The sequence below is a fragment of the Artibeus jamaicensis genome, unplaced genomic scaffold (genome assembly GCF_021234435.1).
Source record: "Artibeus jamaicensis isolate MK-2021 breed Jamaican fruit bat unplaced genomic scaffold, CSHL_Jam_final contig_908, whole genome shotgun sequence".
Lineage (NCBI taxonomy): Eukaryota > Metazoa > Chordata > Mammalia > Chiroptera > Phyllostomidae > Artibeus > Artibeus jamaicensis.
Genome location: NW_026522009.1, coordinates 7,740,804 through 7,760,088, shown reverse-complemented (window position 1 = coordinate 7,760,088; position 19,285 = coordinate 7,740,804). Strand labels below are relative to the sequence as shown.

The 19,285-nt window shown below is 35.0% G+C and overlaps 1 protein-coding gene across 1 annotated transcript in view; it reads left to right on the top strand.

The window, feature by feature from the left end:
• Positions 1 to 19,285, top strand: part of LOC119052681 (transmembrane protease serine 11F) — a 66,532-nt gene that overhangs the window by 12,489 nt on the left and 34,758 nt on the right. The window lies entirely within an intron of this gene.

Below are 19,285 nucleotides of genomic sequence, written 5' to 3'. Positions count from 1 at the left end.
TAAAACTATCGAATTAACAAAATATAGAGTCTATGTGACATTTGTCATAATTGAACTCCAGAATAATCAAGCAATTAATGAATTTAAGGTAAATAATTTGTATGTATTTATATTTAGGTAATTTCAGGCTGTTGTTTTACAGACTCAGAAATGATCAGAATGTCTTCATCCAAACATGTGGTTACTTTAACTTTGCTACTTAAAGAGGCTCTTGACCTCCCTGCAGACACCAATTTCCCACCTGTTCTGCACTGACTTATGTCAAATTTATTCATGAATTTGTGATCATTATAGTTGTGCAGTTATTTGATTTTGTCTTTAATTAATTATAATACTGTAGGCCTATAGTCCCTGACCTTCAATGATGGGTGTTCTTGTCCTCAGACAAAAGTGTGAGCCTGGGGGAGACTCCATCCACGTCAAATACAACCAGTGTATTTCTTATTTAGCAAGATAAGGACAGAATAAGACAAAATGTGCTGTGGGAAAAACTTACTGTTTTATTAACAAATATTTATACAAATATGATATGCTAACAAGTTTAGTTTTAAAAAATTAGTGAGCAAAGAGCTTGAAGTTCCGTTCTCTTTTTTTCAGAATTCTATGGTAAGGCTGTTCCATCAACCTGGTTCTCCTCTTCCCAGTTTATGACACCCTTCTCTCACCTTTCCACCCTGAAAGTATCACTGCAGACATAAAATTTCTATACTGAAGCCTCATCAACTTTAATCCAGAGTTTACAGTTCTGATGATTTTAGGTAGCCTTTTTAATTGCATTGCAGATCGGTATTATTTTAAAAATAGACATTGTCAAAAACCTTGGATGGTGCCACAGATAAAATAAGAAGGTTACCAACTGAATTCATTCGTAAAGGTATTTTGCCCAAGGGATGTCCTCTCAAAGACTAGATGGCTTAGATGTGCAAAGCTTCTTAGCAGCAGTGTGTCATTTTCATTGTGTAGTGGAGTGGGTAGTAGCATGAGATTTAAATGTGTCTAGGTACAGCTTTGCACTCATTTGTCTGGACAAGCCACCTCTCAAGACTTCACCTATTTTACCTATAAAACGTAGGGAGAGTTTACACTAAAATAAATAGGGGGGAGGTTGTCACCATTAATGAGACTTGAAATCATGTTTGTGGATAAGCACAAAGCAGTTTTTGGTTTATTTTGGCATTATTTATTTTTTTTGTGTAGTAAATAATAGTAAAATTTCACCTGATTATTTTTTGTATATTTTTACTCTATCATAAGCAGTACAGTAGTAAGTGTAAGTATTTTATTGTGAAACTGTTGTTTTATATATATTATGTGTGTGCCCCATGCTGCGATATATAATATTTCATATTGTGGATCACAGTCAAAAATATTTTTAAAACACTGCATTCAATAGCCTTAAATTCTTCAGAATAGTTAAATTCTATGATTTCTAAAGAGTTCATAACTACTTAATATGGAAAACATTAACTTTATGAAGGTACTGGAGAACAACTTAAATTAATCCAGAGTATAATTTTTGTTTCATAGTCCCTGTATCTTGTGCCCTTGACTGTGAGGCAGAGATAAGAGATGTGGTTACCAGAACCTAGAGACCTTGGAGGCAAGAAGCAAATCAATAAGTCACATGCTACTGTCACAATCTGATAAATGTAAAAAACAAACAAAAAAAGAAGTATGAACAAAGTCATATGGGATTGCCCACTCAATCATAAAAGTTTCTCTGAATATATAATGATACCAGAGTTTAGTCTTAAAAAAGCAAGTGGGAATTAGTGTTGCTGGTGGGAATCAGGCTGTTCCATGGGATCATGAGAAAAGCATTCCAAGGGCCTATGCGTAGATGATTGTGATGTGACAAGGATTATTGGGGTGGAAATCTACCGCTGGGTTTACAATTTCCCATCTTCCTCCATCCTGCCATGGAAAATCAAGGCCAGATAGAGCTAATGTCCAGAGATTCTGCTTCATGTTAAAGCTTAGTCCCTCTGAGCCTGCACAGTTGCTTTGGGCCCACACATGGCTGCTAGACCTGCACAGTTGCATGTGTTCCAGGCAAGAGCGAATGAGAATGCTTGGACACCCGGGGTGAGTGCAGGTCACCAAGTGAGTGCTGGGGGGAGAGCATGAGATTCTTTGTTCCTCTGGGATTGTATTGGTTTAGGTTTAGGACAGACCAGGTGTTTTTTAAACAATAACCAGTCAACTACCCAAGTTGTTGGAGGCTTTTGATAAGTTCATTCCCTGGTTAAACTGACAGGCTGTATGGTCAAATACTTCCTTCTGCACCCCCCAACAATCTGGTGCCAGACGTGGGCAGAAGGAGTGTTATTCCCCTTGGTGGAGCAATGCTGTGATATTCAAGGGAGTGAAGCTATAGCTTCTTGGTGAAGCAATGGGCTCATGCTCCATAATTTATTAAACCAATGCTAATTCCCTTTGCTCTCTTTCTTATTGGTAAGTAGGTAACTACCTATGATAACAGTGGTAGAAGGAAAAAGAAGGAGGTATTCTGGGGTGTGAGGACACAGCCCTTGCAAACATCAAGAGATGAGATATACTCACAAATAACCACTGGAAGTTATCAGATAACACTGAATAATCAATCAGCCAGACTACAAAAGACCTTTTGTACAAGTGAAACTCTCTGAACTACATTAGGAGAATTGAGACAAAAGTAAACGAGAGGAAGAAATGATGAAATTTGCAATTCAGAAACATTAGAGTAGACCAAAGCAGTTTGTTGGTTCAGCTGTCTTCTGGATACAGTAGCAGAACTAAATGAAGGGAGTGGCAGGGAGTCCACTTATGTACATGCTTCTTCTGCCTACCATCAATGTTCCTTCTCACATTCAGTGAGACGCTATATGTATAGTCTTCCTTTAAGATTCTAATCAAATCACTGTGAAATTGTTCCCCTGCCTTACACCTTGCATATTAATTATTCCTGAAGTACAGCCATCCTATTCAAACTTGCATAATACATTGTATACACTTGGCCCTTCTGCTGGCACTTCTCTATACGCTTATTTGTTTAAAATTCTATCTCGTTAGTTAAGCAGAGAGCTCTCTGTACTCCCAGTGCCAGACACATTGCCTGGCCCATCACAGACTCTCAACCTTTGTGTGTTGGCTTACAATGAAATATGCCTAAAGCCAAAGAACAGATGCTGAGAAAGAGGAAAGGGTGGGAACAAATAGAAATTTTAAGTTAACTTTTTTTACATACCTATTCAAGAAGGCCTATGAGATAGTTGAAATGGAATAATTCAGAAGGTAAATAAAATGCCGAACAGTGGGGAGAATTCATTCTAAGTAAACATGTTGTGGTACTAATAGGAACTTATCGTAGAAGAGATGACAGTGTCAGATAAAGTTTCATTTATTCATTAATTCAAAATGCTTATTATTGTAGCTTATAGTGTACTGATAGTATACTGTACACATAATGTATGAACATATCGGCACATATTACACATACACATGATGTGTTGTACATGTACATTATGTGTATACATACACATCACATGTACATAAATACACATATAAATAAAACAAACATGTTCTCTACTTTTATGGTATTTACAATCTAAAGGAGGAAATATAATAAACAACTAAACCAACAAAGGTATATGAATTATAAATATGATAAGTACGAGGTGAAGATCTTGTACATACTCTTTTCCAAAACCTTTTTCTAATTTACTTCATTTTTTATAATTCCTGGAATTGATGATAATGCTGATTTTGATAACTGATAGCTTTTTATTTTACAATATTTAGTTTATATGATAACACTCTACTTTTATCTGTAAGAAAAATGTGTGAAATGTATTTTTAAAACATCAAATATTGAAAAATTTCTTACTGTACTTAATAAAGCCTTGAGAATAAATTTATTGATTTTAGAGAGAGAGGAAGGGAGTGAAACATTGATGTGAGAGAGAAACATTGATTCATTGTCTCTCATACATTCCCCAACCGGGTATCAAACCTACAACCTAGGTATGTGCCCTGACCGAAATCACACCTGCAATCTTTTACTGTATGGAGATGACATTCCAACAAACTGAGCCACCCAGCCAGGGCTTAGGTATTTTATATTAAAAAAATGAACTGATATAAAATATAACTATAGAAAATATACAGTAGCATTATCTATTAGTGGGGACCATATGAAATTGATCCTTTTTAGGTTAAATATGACTGAATACCAGAATTTTATATGCTTCAAACATCAAGTCTTTTCCAGGTCTTGCTTTATTTATCTTAAAGTAGAATATATGCAATGACTAATGTGACTTTAAATTACATAATTTAAAAAACTATCAAGGTAGCATTTGAAAAAATTTTTGTCCTGTCTAAAATACACTGGCTTAAATACTAGAATGTCAACAGTCTTGAATAAACACCCCAATGAGTGAAATATAATAGAGTCAGCTGGCAAGAATTAATTTCTGTAAATAGAAAAAAATTCAGTGCAAAGCAGAGGGTATGGTGTGTCTAGATACTATTATAAGAAAAAATGAGGAAAAATCCAGCTAATTCTTTGATCTCAAGGTGTCAAACAACTGCTTTAACTGTTTTTCTGCCCTCTTGACCCACTGAGAGATTCTGGTATAATCTGTCAAGTGAACCTGAACATAAAGGACCTAAAATGAATCAGAGAGGCCTTTAATGCAAGATGGTAGTGTCAAATCTTAAGAGATTTGATACAAAGTAAGAATTTACAGTTCATCTTGATATAAGTTTCTAAAAATATATTAAAAATTAGGTAGTTGTGTTACTCCCATCATTCACACTGAATTCGTGATTTCAGTCATATGTGTAGACCGGAACCAGTTGTAGAGACCTGTTAAAGACTGGATTTTTACAATTAGCACAGACACATGTCAGAACTACGTCAGTGGTATCATATTAGCTCCCCTCTCTACTAAGACTGTGAGGCATGTCCTGCCCCATTATGAGCCTACTGCTTACGCCCCCTCCCACTTTTCATTCATCCTTCCATAATCATCTTCCTCCTTAATGGTTACTTGTCTCTGATTATACCTTCATTTCTAATCTCAAATGCTGGCTGCTTTAGTAGTTCTGGCCACTAATTCACTATTGATAAGGTAGAGAAAAGGTCAGTTCATTTTTTCTTTGCTTGTATATCATATCACTTTTAAGAATGTGTCAACTCATGGGATATTATGATTGGATACTTGGGATATTATCAGATAAAGTGATTGAGACAAGTACTTTCATCTGTTCACATTTTTAGTGACGTTAACTCAGTTAATATGTCCTCCTTGGAGGTAAACACAGACTTAGATCCCTTGCCTTTCATGAATCATCTTTTGGCAGCCACTACATTTTCCTTAGTACTGCTCTTATGTTCTTTACCCCTTGGCTCAACAAAAGCAACAGAAATTTAGTTGGTATTTACTACTTTCTAATTGGGAAAACCATTAATTTTTCCTTCTTTCAATTCATTTAGCTGGTCAGCTGCCATCATTCTTTTGCTGACAACAGCTTTTTAAAGAACATTAAACACTACTTATATAACTAGATTGTGTCAACTTGGAAGATATGGCTTATAAGCCAAGAACTTCTTAATTCATAAATTTATAAGTCTTCAATAAATTTTGGTAGTAGTGTATATATCTATTTGTATTGCAGGGATCTCTTTGCCCTGACTTTCAGGACCCTCCAGTAGTTGCACATTTGGGTGGCTTATGTAGAGCTGCAGTTTATTATCAAGGAACATAGTAAAGCTGAGCTCAGATTTAAGCATCAGGAAAAAAATATTACTGTCTTTCTGGATGTGATCGAGTAAATTTTAAATAAGATATACTTCTTAAAAAGATTTTTTACTTACTTATTTTTAAAGAGCTGGGAAGGGAAGGAGAAAGAGAGGGAGAGAAACATGTGCTAGAGAAACATCAATTAGTTGCCTCCCACACACCTCCATCTGGGGATCTGGCCCTCAAGCCAGGCATGTGCCCTGACTGGGAATCAAACCTGTGACCTTCCAGTTCATAGGCCAGCACTCAATCCACTGAGCCACACCAGCCAGGGCTGAGATGCACTTTCATTCAGCAGGTTATATAGTTGTTTTACATTTCTGGACTGGATTATCTGTTTCAATTATGTAATCTATACATTAGAATAAATGAAATAAACATTATTTAGAATGTAATTTACTATTAGAATTGTATTTTTGGACTCATATGCTAATGTTCCATTTATAATGCTTAATACAAAGAAGAATACACATGAAAACTAGATTCCAAATCTCACAATACACTAAATGAAATATCACTATTATTACAGATATAGCTTTAAGCTTTATTTCTGTAATTCCTTTTTAGAGTTTCATCTGTATTCAGATGTAATGCTATAAATTGATTAATGGGTTTTGATGGAAATATAGAAATAAATTTCTGTTAAGCTATTTTGGAAATAACAGTAGAATCTAACTTAATATGAAATGTAATAATACAACCCTAGGCATTCTTACAAATTCAAAATGTAATACTTACATTGCCTAAATAATACACATGATTTGTAAGTTTTCTTTAAAATTCCAGGAGTTAAAGTTCATTTATTCTATGTGATTCCATAGCTACATGGTATGTCTTTTTAAACTTCTGGAAGAGATTTTATTATAGCAATCAGTGAGCTACTTAATGTATACTCAGACCTTCAAAAAGTAAAAACAAAAGCTATTTGAAAAATTATAAATCTAATGAAATAGCCTTTGGGTTATATGATATTTTCATTCACTACTCAATGCTAAGGCAACTCAGCCTTTGAGGGGAAAATTCCAAGAATGAGAAACCCTTAAATACCTTTGTACACAGCACTCTAACCTACTCATTACTTCCTTCACACGTGGCTGTCCAGAAATGTGACGAAGATTCTGGGACATGTTAATTTTGCTGATTTAATATGCAAATTATATCAATTGTAAATGAGAACATTGTTGATCTCTTTCATCTAGGGCATTTATATCTTAATCATAGCCACTCCCTTTAAACTCGATTGCAAAATACCACTGAAATATAATCCCTGTACCAGTCAATCATACAGGAAGCTATGAGAAAAACATTGGCTGCTTCTTAAAAGCAACTTCATTTTAAAATACATATTTCTTAAAAAAATAATAAATATAATAAAATACATATTTCTGCATATAATTATTTAGTTTGCCAGAAACTACATAGTAATAGCATTCTCTTTGGCATCCGTCTTATACCGAATGTGGCAAAAGTAGGTTTACAGTTATTCATATGGACAATAATACAAGCAGAAATTCTGTTCGTGCAGTCACAACTTCAAACCTACTTTTGCCCCACCTTGAATGTATAAAATAGAGCTGGTATTTACTGAAAGTTCAAATTTATTGTAATTAATAGCACTTTGTATAACTATTCAGTTTTTAAATAGCAGACAAAATATTGATGATTTCTTTATGGATGACATACCAAAAGTGCTCAACAAATATATAAAATATTTGTCAGGAGAATATGTGCTTAACAGTTTATGAATTCTTTATCAGTTACTATCTTTTTTTAATTTTCATCCAAGCACATGCTAATTTATTTATTTTTTTGAGATAGGGGAAGGGAAGGATAGAGGCAGGGAGAGAAATATTGTGTGAGAAGGAAACATTGATCGGTGGTCTCTCGTTCGCATCCTGAACGGGGATGGAACCTGCATGTGCCCTGACTGGGAATTGAACCTGTGACATTTTGGAATACAAGGATGACACTCCAACCAAATGAGCCACATTAGCCAGGGTCTAAATCTATGTTAAGTCTGCTTTTGCGCCACCCCCCCCCCCAGATATTCTTTCAAACTCAGTTACAGGTGGCAAAATGAGATTTCTCAAGAAGTGTTTGTGCTGTGTTGGATGAAGAGGGTTAAAATTATTTTAGTTGAAAGAAATGGACTTGAGTTAAAAAGAGAATTCATTGAGAGGCCATTGGGATAGCTCATAAACTAAAAATGAAAAAAGAAAGAAAAATGGACATAAGAGGCATGCCTCCAGTAGGGACTCGGTCAACTAGGGTGTTAAACAGAAAGGAAATTAATTTATCGTATTTTCTTTGTCAATTTCTCTTATGTCAATATTTGGAAAGAGAATTACTGGTTCATTTTTGAGGAAAAAAGTAAATGCCCTGCTCACTACCTGATCTGAACACCACATATCTAAAGGAAAAAAATCTCATTTTTCTTTTTACTGTTAGAGGGCATGTGTATCATTTGTCTGCACTCTAGGGGACAAAATAAAACCTCAGAGCAGAAATCCTTGATTTGAATCTGAGAAGTTATTATGGTTTTTCTTAATTATTATTTGTCAAACATTGTTTTATGTCCTCCTTGGCTTTGGAAAATGCTGGCGAGTTGTGAATCTAGGGTACATTGTGATTCATTTTCATAGTTGAAATTTTCCAAGTCGACAAGATTTTCTAACTAACTGCTGCGCAACGGCCTTTTCAAAATAGAAAAAAAAAGGAGGAGACAAACCTCTGCCCTACAGGAGCTTACAATTTTGGTGAAGTAAACTTTATATACATAAGCAAAAAATAAATTGGCATGCAATCAACGGCTGAGCAGGGTAACAGACTATAAATCAGAGGTGAAAAAGTCCCCACGAGAATGTTAATAATATGTCGGGATGTTTATATATAATCATCACAGGTAGTATTTGTGTAATTTGTATACTATGGGTCTATATAGGATCTCTGTTAATACTGAATTATTCTAAGTTTCACAATGACTAAATTTTGAAAATATTTTGAGTAATGTGAAGGAACCATAATACAGGGTCTGGCAGAAGTAATGCTGTTGAGTGTGGTTGGGAGGGTATGGAATGTCTCCCATGAGATGGAGAGCAATTTGAACATTTCACCTAAAAGGTCCTATGATATGCTTGAGTATGATATTGTTATCTTACAGAATTACATAATTTTGATTTTGTAATAAAAGATTTTTATGTAATTAAACAGGACACTATTTGTGCCACACCCTGTAGTTACATGATTGTTTTTAATGAACTTTATATGCTACAATATTGGCCAAATTTATAAAACTAATTTTGTACATTTACACATAAAAATGTTGTGAAATTGGTTTGCATATCTCTTCGCAGTCACTTTAGGTCTTCTTCTTTCACACCATGTTTCATCCCTACTAGCCTTGTTTCAGTATATGAACTTGACAAACTTCTCACTTCAGGCACAGGCAGCAGGAGTTGCTTCTTCTGCTGTTGCTGCTCTAAGTTTTACTTAGATAACCCTTCAGGCTTTGGTTTACATGTCCCCAGGGAAACCTTCCCTGATCCCTTACTCTGGATAAGTTTTCCATGTTATATGCACCTTGCATTTCTCTTAGCATTTCATGGTAATTATACACATAATCCTATAATATTTTTTAATGTCTGTATTTCTCCCCGGGCTGTATACTCCATAAATAATGTGCTTAAATATTCCATTTGCAAACAGTACAAGTTTTCAATAACTATTTCTGAAAGAATATATAAATGTAAGAATTTTTTATCAGCTATAACACTGAAGATCTGACTTTAAAAACTGCTAGAAATCTTTCTTAATTAGAATATCATAAACATGTAATGGATGCTTCCAAATCACATAAAATATAGACAAAGTTTCTCTCCTCAGTGGGTTATGGTATTTCCTTTTTAAATGTTTTTCTATGCATGTAATACAAAAGCCACTGTCTGAATTATTGAAAATTGTTATAATAGATCCTGAATTAGATCTTTCTTGAAGTTTCAAGGGAAACTTTTTAATATTCTTGGAAGATACTTAAGGTGTTATAATTAACATTTAAATATGTGTATTACGTTTTTGAGGTTCATGTCTTTTTGTTTCTCCTTTTTTATTGATGTTCAAATATAGTTGTCTCCATTTTCCTACCACTACTTTCTCCTGCCCTACCCATGCCCACTTCCCACCCTCGATCCCACCCCGCCTTGGCTCCATCCATGGGTCCCTCACTCATCTTCATTTACATTCCTTTCCCTTCTTTCCCATGTTATTTTCCTCTCCATTGCCCTCTGGTTAGTGTCAGTTTGTTGTCAGTTTCAATGTCTCTGGCTATATTTTGCTTGCCAGTTTGTTTTGTTAATTAAGTTCCACTTACAGGTGAGATCATATGGTATTTTTCTTTCACCACTTGGCTTACTTCACTTAGCATAATACTTTCCAGTTCCATCTATGTTGTTACGAAGGGTAGGAGCTCCTTCTTCCTTTCTGTTGTGTAGTATTCCATTGTATAAATGTACCATGTTTATTGATCCACTCACTTACCGATGGGCACCTAGGCTGCTTCCAGCACTTGGCTATTGTAAATTATTGTACTGCTATGAACATTGGAGTGCATAGTTTCTTTTGAATTGGTGTTTCAGGGTTCTTAGGATATAAACCCAGCAGTAGAATTGCTGGGTCATAAGGCAGATCCATTTTTAGTTGTCTTAGAAAATCCCATACTGTTTTCCATAATGGTTATACCAGTCTGCATTCCCACCAACAGTGCACTAGGGTTATTACTTTGATGGGTTTTATTGCGATGAATTAAAAACCCATCCTCTAACTTGCTTATATAAGAAAAAAATTTTATTTACTGTAACAGTAAACCCCAAAGCAGGGCTAGTCTCAGTGGTATTTGATATAGTAGCTCAGGTGCATTATATGAGACCCAACCAAGTTCTTTCTTTCCCTGCACTTTTCTGTTCTTAGTAGGTTGGCTTTTACCTTGGCTAGTTTCTCTCAGAGTTGAAAGATAGCTGGCGCAGTCCCAGGGGCGACATTGACACACAATATCCAGAGGAAAAGAAAAGGAGCCATCTCTTAGTTTGACTTATTTTAGAAGAAAGGAATCTTCACTGGCAGCACCCCCTGCTCCCCACCCCAGCTAACTTCTCTGCACATTATCATCAGGGGCCAGAACTGAATGCATGCCTATTTTTGAATGACCAATGGCTAGGGAGATGGAACTATCAGGCTTAATTGATGCCAGTTACCTGGGGGCTAACTAGATGTGGTGGTGTGATTTAATGGAATTTTTGCCCGTGTATCAATGGCAATTAAAAGTTCTTTTTATAATTTGGTGCACTGATGATTGAGAACTCTTAAGAGGCAACACTAGCCAGAAAAGTTGTTCAATTAAGGTGTCCAACTTCCAATTCAAGATAACATTAAATAATTGTTGGTTATTACTTTCATGAGGTACTCAGGGTTTTGTTGTTGGTTTTTTTGGCAGTATCTTTCTCTCTTTATTATTGAAAATACTTGTGCAAAATTTTAAAAAGTTACCTTTACCCACTACCATGTTGGGAGGTGAATATGAAAAGGCATTTGACTTTGTTTTGTTTATTAATATGATCTGAATACTATTTCTTTTTCCTTAAGAGAGTAACTTCTTCCTATTTGTTATACAAGGTAATAGGAAAGATTTCTAATTACAAACTTCTGTTCTCCACTTAGGAAGTGATAGGTTTCTTATAGTCTCTAAAGCAGACATTTCAATGTATCAATAATAAACATTGAAAAGTGCTCATGACATAGTATAAGATTTAAGTGAAGTATATTTTATGATTTTTTTCTTTCCTTGTTGTAACTGAGTCTGTGGAAATGAAATGGTCTAAGCCTTGTTGAACCACTCAGCTAGTGACAGTCTTAAGAAGTAAGGTACTACTAGTAGAAGAGATTTAACATGAAGAGGTATACTAAAGAATTTCCAAGGACATTTGCCATGTATGTGTGGACCCCATGCAGATAGATATTTGTTACAGAAGAATTTTAGTCATTCCTGTCTTTTAGTTATATAACTTATTTTTTGTGAAGGTCATAGAAATAAAAGTTTTTCTTATATAAATCTTTTACAAATTTTGTTGGAGACATATTTAAGAGTTTCATTGTTTTAATGCTATTGTATAAGGTATTGTTCTTTTCATTTCTATGTCTATTTGTTCAATGGAAATACAGCTAATATATGGAAATACAGTTTGGTTCTTATATACAACATTTGGATTTAATTATTCCTGGGAAAACATGAGTTTTTATAAAGATAAGTTAGTGGCATTTTAATAACAGCAAAATCTTTTATAGCACTTTGCATATATTGCCTCATTTTATTTACACAAGAAAGTTTTGAAGTGGATACTATTATACCCATTTTTCTGATTAAAAAAATGTGACTCACAGAGAAGATAAATATCTTGCCTAAAGCCGCAAGGGGGATTTCAAAGGAAATAGCTAAGCTCCAGAAGGTGTTTGTTATCACTCTACCATACTATATCTCAACCCAAATCATTCAGAACAAACCTGATGCCTTTTAACTGACTATAGAGCAGGCCATAATGAAAGACAGTCCATTGCTGGTGATTTAATTCCATTGTGCACTATATCTATGGCTAAACACTGGAGAGGAATGTGCTGAGTCTGTGGCTGTTGCTGAGGTTTGAAAGCTCTTTTGGGCATTCAAATTTGCATTTAAAATGAATGTTGTATTTGTTTTCTGTTGCTACTTGTCTCCATTATCATGTGTATATTACTACCTGTATGTTTATTGTAAGGGAGGTATTTAACCTCAGTTAACCCATTTCATTAAGAAGGCATTACTAATCACTGTCATTCCCAGAAATGAAGGCTTTTTGGCAAGAAGTAGAGATAACTCTGCCCAAACAGAATATCTAATGTGTATCTCTGTGCTTCAGGTTGAATACAGATGTGTTAAGACTTGTATAAGAGATAAAAAGAATTTCCCCTCCGGGCTGCTACCCGGATAACACCTGACTAGCACATAATTATTTACACTGCACATGGAGGAGTGAACCTCATTTACCTTCAGCTTGTTATTTACATCTCTCTACTCCCAAGGATAGTCAGGCATTTAAATTCTCATCGTGGTGGCATCGTTTATCTTATGAATTTACTTCACCCACTTCAGATTAATCATCCTGGGTTCCCTTATAACATTTTAATGACATTAAGGATGAACACAGAAATATGCCCCCTGAGGAAGTCATGTGAGCGTAATCAAAAAGATTTGAGTAATATTTGTCACAATCATAAAGGATTGTTTATAGAGTCCTCACAAAATAACTTCTACATTGTACTTTAAACCCTTGGCCATTCATCCTCATTTTCTTTGTGTTACTGAATCAAACTAATATTCAACTTTATTAAACATAAACTCTTGATTTTTTGTTTCTAAGTTTGAGTGGCACCACTTAGTTGACTGATTTTAAAGCAAAACCATAGCCTTAAATTCTGAGTGAAAAAAAGAAGACTTACACAGTTCTCAGGAAAATATGCTATCATCATTTATAGTGACCTGTTATATAACTCCTGTTATTATTTTTCAGTTCTTGAAAGATATACAGGAAATGCTTTCTTACTGTTTTCCTGAGAGAGGCAGGGGATTTAGCTAACTGGTAGAAGGAACTGGAAATGCTCACCTGATTTTAATTTATGTGACAACTTGCTGAGTGAATTACATGTGACAAAAGGGTTAGATTAATTTTGTATGATCCTAAGGAAATATAACTAGTGTAAGTAGGTGTAAACTTTAGGAATACATTTCTAAAAGCCATCATCGGGTTATTCAAAGGTGAAAAGTTTCCTTGAGAAGTTAGGAAGAAAAGGTTTTAAGAATAGCCAGCCAACATTATAGTAGTTATAAAAAGAAGGGGATCGATCTTAGCATTGGTGATTGAAGGGGATTAATAATAAGTTATTTTTAACTATGAATTCTGAGATTCTATATGGGCTCCTAGATAAAATCAAGAACAGAATCTTCAAATTCCTACCCAGTGTTTATAAATACATTTGTATCTGCAACCAATCTCAGAGGAAGCAGATCCCTCTGTAAAAGACTACCTTTCTCTAGATTTCAGCCTTTCCCATCTGTTCTGAGGCTCTGGGACAGAGTGATAAAAGGCTCATCATGCCTTTACCCATTGCCTGCCCACTGGATCCTTACTTACATGTCAAAGCTTTCCTAGGAGTTCCCCGTGTAGACATGACTTCACCGAGGTGACACTTGGGAGATGAAAAGGTTCTCCTTGGCTAGCTGGCAGGTGAAGGATGGGGAATGGAAAGCGACAGAAATCAGTAATGGCTGTGGGGCAGATCAGTCTGCTGATGGCTATACCATGAGGGACCGGGGCAGGGGGGGATTGTGCTAAAGAGTGTGTATCTGAATGTGAAATCCAGTGTTGATTCTTGCAAGTGTGTTTCAGTGGGGTGGTTACATACAGGCTGAGTTCTAGATGCCCTCTCCATCCCAGAACAGCACTGTTTTAAATTGATGTTATGTATTACAGTTCCATATATTCATTAATTTGAGTAGGGGTCTCACCACCTCAAAATGCTTCCTTTCCTTGCTCTGGCTGAATGCCTTGAAATCCCCTTATCTCATCTTTTTTTCCCATTCTGCAACCAATTTATCAGTGAAGTCTGTTAGTTTTGACTTTGAAATAATATCCTGAATCCAATGATAAATTCTAATGTCCTCGCTGTTACCATCCTAGTCCAAATCTCCATTCTCTCATATGAACTACTTTTGCAATGGTCCCCTAACCAGTTTTCCTGTCTCTACTATCCTTCATGCTACCCTTACCCCTCACCACAGTATATTCTCCACAGAGTGAGCTTTTTAACCACACCATTCCATTCCATTGATCAAAACTCTATAATAGCTTCCCTCTAAACACAGAATGACATGAACAAAAGTTCTTATTGTGACCTGCTAGGTTATGATCTGGCTCATGATTCTGATCTCACCTTCCCCCCACTGCGGCTTGCTTGGTGCACACTGGCCACAATGTGCAATAAGCACACCTTTCCATTCTTTCACAAACTCAGCAGGACAGCTTTTGATTCAGGGCACTTGGATTAACGGTCCCTTTGTAACACTTTGCTCTCAAATATTTGTGTGATTCCAGTCTTCACTTTGCTCATGTCTCTGCTTCGATGTTACCTTTGCAGAGAGGTGTCCCCTGATTATCTAACCCAACCACACTCCCACTCATTCTCTATTCCCTTACCTGACATTTTACATTTATGTTTACGTTTATCGATTGCTCACTGTCTTTCCAGAAGAGTCAGGAGATGTAAAGCCAGGGAATGTAACTTTAAAGTCAAAGAATATATCCTCAGTCCTGCTGTATTTCTACAACTTAAAATAGTGTCTGAAACAAGTAGGTGCTCAATTAACACATGTTAAATGACTGAAATTAAAGGCGTCTTATTAACAGTTTGCTCGGCAGTCATGGTAACCATACAATCTTCTTAAGGCAGAAGAGTTTAAAGAGCTTGTCATATATCATGTCTCTGTGTGCTTTAGTAATTTACATGTTATAATCTTTTAAACACATTTTTAAATTACAGCTTACATTTAATGTTATTTTGTATTGGTTTCAGGTATACAGTATAGTAGTTAGATAGCAGTTTACAAAGTGTTCCTCCGATATTTCTAGTACCCACCTGGCACCATACATAGTCATTATGATATTATCGACTATATTTCCTATGCTGTACTTTACATCCATAACTCTTTTGTAACTACCAATTTGTGCTTCTCAGTCCCCTCACTTTTGTCACCCAGTCCCCCAAACCCATCCCCTCTGGCAACCATCAGTCTGCTCTCTCTATATAAGTGTCTGTCTCTGTTTTATTTGTTCGTTTATATTGTTCTTTACATTCCACGTGTAAGTAAAATCATATAGTATTTCTCTTTCTCTGATTTAATTTCACTTAACCTTATACCCTGTAGGTCCATTAATGCTGTCACAAATAGTAAGATTTTGTTCTTTTTTATGGCTGAGAATATTCCACTGTTTATGTATACCACTCTTCTTTATACAGTTGTCTATTAATGGGTAGTTGAGTTGTTTCCATAGCTTGTCTATTGCAAATAATGCCACAATAAACAAAGGGGTGCATATATTTTTTTCAAATTTGTGTTTTGGGTTTCTTCAGCTATATACACAGAACTGGAATTGCTGGGTCAAAAGGCAGTTCCATTTTTAACTTTGGGGGGAAACCCCATGCTGATTTCCCTAGTGAATCCACCAGTCTGTGTTCTCACAAACGGTGCATGAAGTTTCCCTTTTCTTCACATCCTGACCAACTCTTGCTGTTTGTTGATTATTGATGACAGTCATTCTGACAAGTGTGAGGTGTTATTTTCTTGTGGTTTTAATTTGCATTTCTCTGATGATTAATGATGTTGAGCATCTTATCATATGTCTATTGACTTTCTGTATGTTCTCTTTGGAGAAGTGTCTGTTCAGGTGCTTTGCCCATTTGTAATTGGATTGTTCAGTGGATTTCGTTTGTTTGTTTGTTTATTTGCTGTTAAATTTTATAAGGTTTTTTAAAATCAGTTTTGGATATTAACCATTTATCAGATGTATCATTGGAAAATATATTCTTCCATTTTATGGGTTGTCTTTTTATTTTGTTGATGGTTTCCTTTGCTGTGCAAAAATTTTTTAGTTTGATGTAGTTCCATTTGTTTGTTTTTGTTTTTTCATTATTGTTGTTTGCCTTACCTAAGGTGATTCATCAAAAATATTGCTAAGAGAAATGTCTGAGGATTTACTGCCTCCGTTTTCCTTAAGCATTTTTATAATTTTGAGCTTTACATTTAAGTCTTTAATCCATTTTGGGTTTATTCTTGTGCATAGTGTTAGAAGGTGCTCTGGTCTCATTTTTTGCAGGTATCTATCCAATTTTCCCAACACCATTTATTAAATAGACTGTCTTTCTCACAGTGTATGATCTTGTCTCCTTTGTCAAATATTAATTGACCATATAAGCATGAGTTTATTTTTGGGCTTTCTATTGTTTGATTTGTGTGCCTGTTTTTATGCCAATACCATGTTGTTTTGATTACTATGACCTTGTAGTGCTGTCTGATATCAGGTAGCATGATTCCTTCAATTTTGTTCTTTCATCTCAAGATTGATGTTTGCTATTCAGGGCTTTTGTGGCTTTATATTAATTTTGAGGAATATTTGTTCTAGTTCTGTGAACTATACCATTGGTATCTTAATAGGAATTATATTGAAACTATAGATTGCTTTGGGTAGTATGGACATTTTAATGATGTTAATTCTTCCTATCCATGAATATGTTCCCACTTATTTGTATCTTCCTCAGTTTCTATTTTTTCAATGTCTTGGAATTTTCTGAGTATACGTCTTTTACATCCTTGGTTAAATTTATTTCCAGGTATTTTCTGATGCAATTATAATATACTAGTATATTTTTGAATGACATGGAAAAACTGTAGAAGTGTTAATGATATTTGTAAGAATTAAATTAAATTAAATTACCAAATATTGTTGATTATATAACTGCTTTCAAAGGTGAAGCTGACCTTGCTGATATTATAACCTGGGAAGAGGCTGGTTCTGTATGCTTAGAGATGGCAGTCATGATTTTAAAGGTCAACTATAAAGGGAGATAAGTCATGTGCTAGATGTAAACTCATTGGTCTAAAAATGTTTTTTAAGGAGTTTTTGGAAAACATGAAATTTTTACCACTAGTATCCTAAAAATCCTAAATATGCCTTTTACTATTATATTGTACTATGTAAATAGGATTTGATAGGCCTAATATTTCCTCCCTTCTCCCTATGTAAAGAGATATTACACATTTTATTAAAGGAGCAGGATGCTATGTAATTTCTGCCCACACTCTGCAACTTTGCTCTTCTCCATTGCCTGCCAAACCAGTCATGTCTAGCTGATAGGGAAGCTAATTTTAATGACTACCTCATATTTGAAGTTCCTTCAGTTTCCCACCATTTGGTGAGTTCTTTTTTCTTCCATAGTCACGTACCATCATTTTTACAATATGCCCTCATATGCCTTTTGGAAAAAACCTAGGACATTTCTTGCCAGACTCCTTTATGTTCCTAGTCTTCAAAACTCTCATCAAGCCGTAAGCAAATTTTGCCTCGGCATGGAAATACCAGTGTCATTCCTACTTGGATAGCTGTGTCATTTTAAATGTTGCAACAACACACTCAGTTCCTCTCTTTTATGACCTATTCTTGGCCAGTGTTTCTGATTCGTGTGCTCAAGAATTGTCAAAGTCTCCCCACAGAAAGAGATCTCCCACAGGAGAGTTGCATTGCACTCTTATCAGCTGAACTAAATTAGACTGTGAAAACCATTAACATGGTTTCCCACATTCTCTTAAATTCTTATTACTTCTCATTTTCTATTTAAAATGTGTGAATTGCTTTATTTAGTAAATTTTATAAAATTTTTTATTGTGTGGTGCTGAAAAATGCTATTAATCAGTAAATTTTCTTTGACTTCCAAATAAATTCATGGTCACAGTTTTGTTATGGTAGGGAGACATTGTTGTGCTCGTGAGTAACAAGTCTCAGGTGCAGAATGCACTTAACAACTGTCACATGCTGGGAAACACCCTTTATCCTTCAAGTGCTGCCTCAGCTGTCACATCATCTGTGAAGTCTTTCCTGTACCCATTTCTGTCCCTTTCCCAAACAACTGTATTACTCAGTCCTCCATGTTTCTGGATGACAGTTCTTGGTAAATCTATTATTTTCTCTATGACACTATATTGATTTTATTATTTTATGTCTACAAAGTTTGCCGTTTTGTTTTTTTTTAAATTTGTATTCTCGATATAAGAATATATTTGGCACACAATGAAAGGTTGTTAAATAGGATTGAATTAAGTGTAACAAAAGGACATGGAATAATCTTGCTGACAAGACCACATATCATGTGGCTCTGGTTATGTTCCAAGTTCAGTACTAGTTGAGGTTGGTCTAGAAAGACACATTTACATAAATCAACCAACTGTCATATCATTAAAATATACTTTTGGGACCCTTTACCATGAACTCAATAGTCACATAACAAAATTGTGAAAGAGAAAAATTACTGGAAAAACTTCTAATCTGTATGGAGTTCAGAGAAAGTAGATGAAACACAACTCTATAAGGCTTAGACCAAGCTTTGCCTCTGCCACAACAAAGAAAATACTTTAGTTTTAATAATATTTATTATTAAATGGCTTTATTATATATATATGTACATATATATAAATTATACATATATATGAATGGGTTTGTTGTATGGATTCTCACATGAGGGAATAACAATATAAATAACAATATAAAGATATACCTATATTGACACCTGAGGGCTGGGATATATCTATATGGTATTTATAATATTTATATTTGTATACTATATAAATGTATTTTAATTCAACTCTTTAA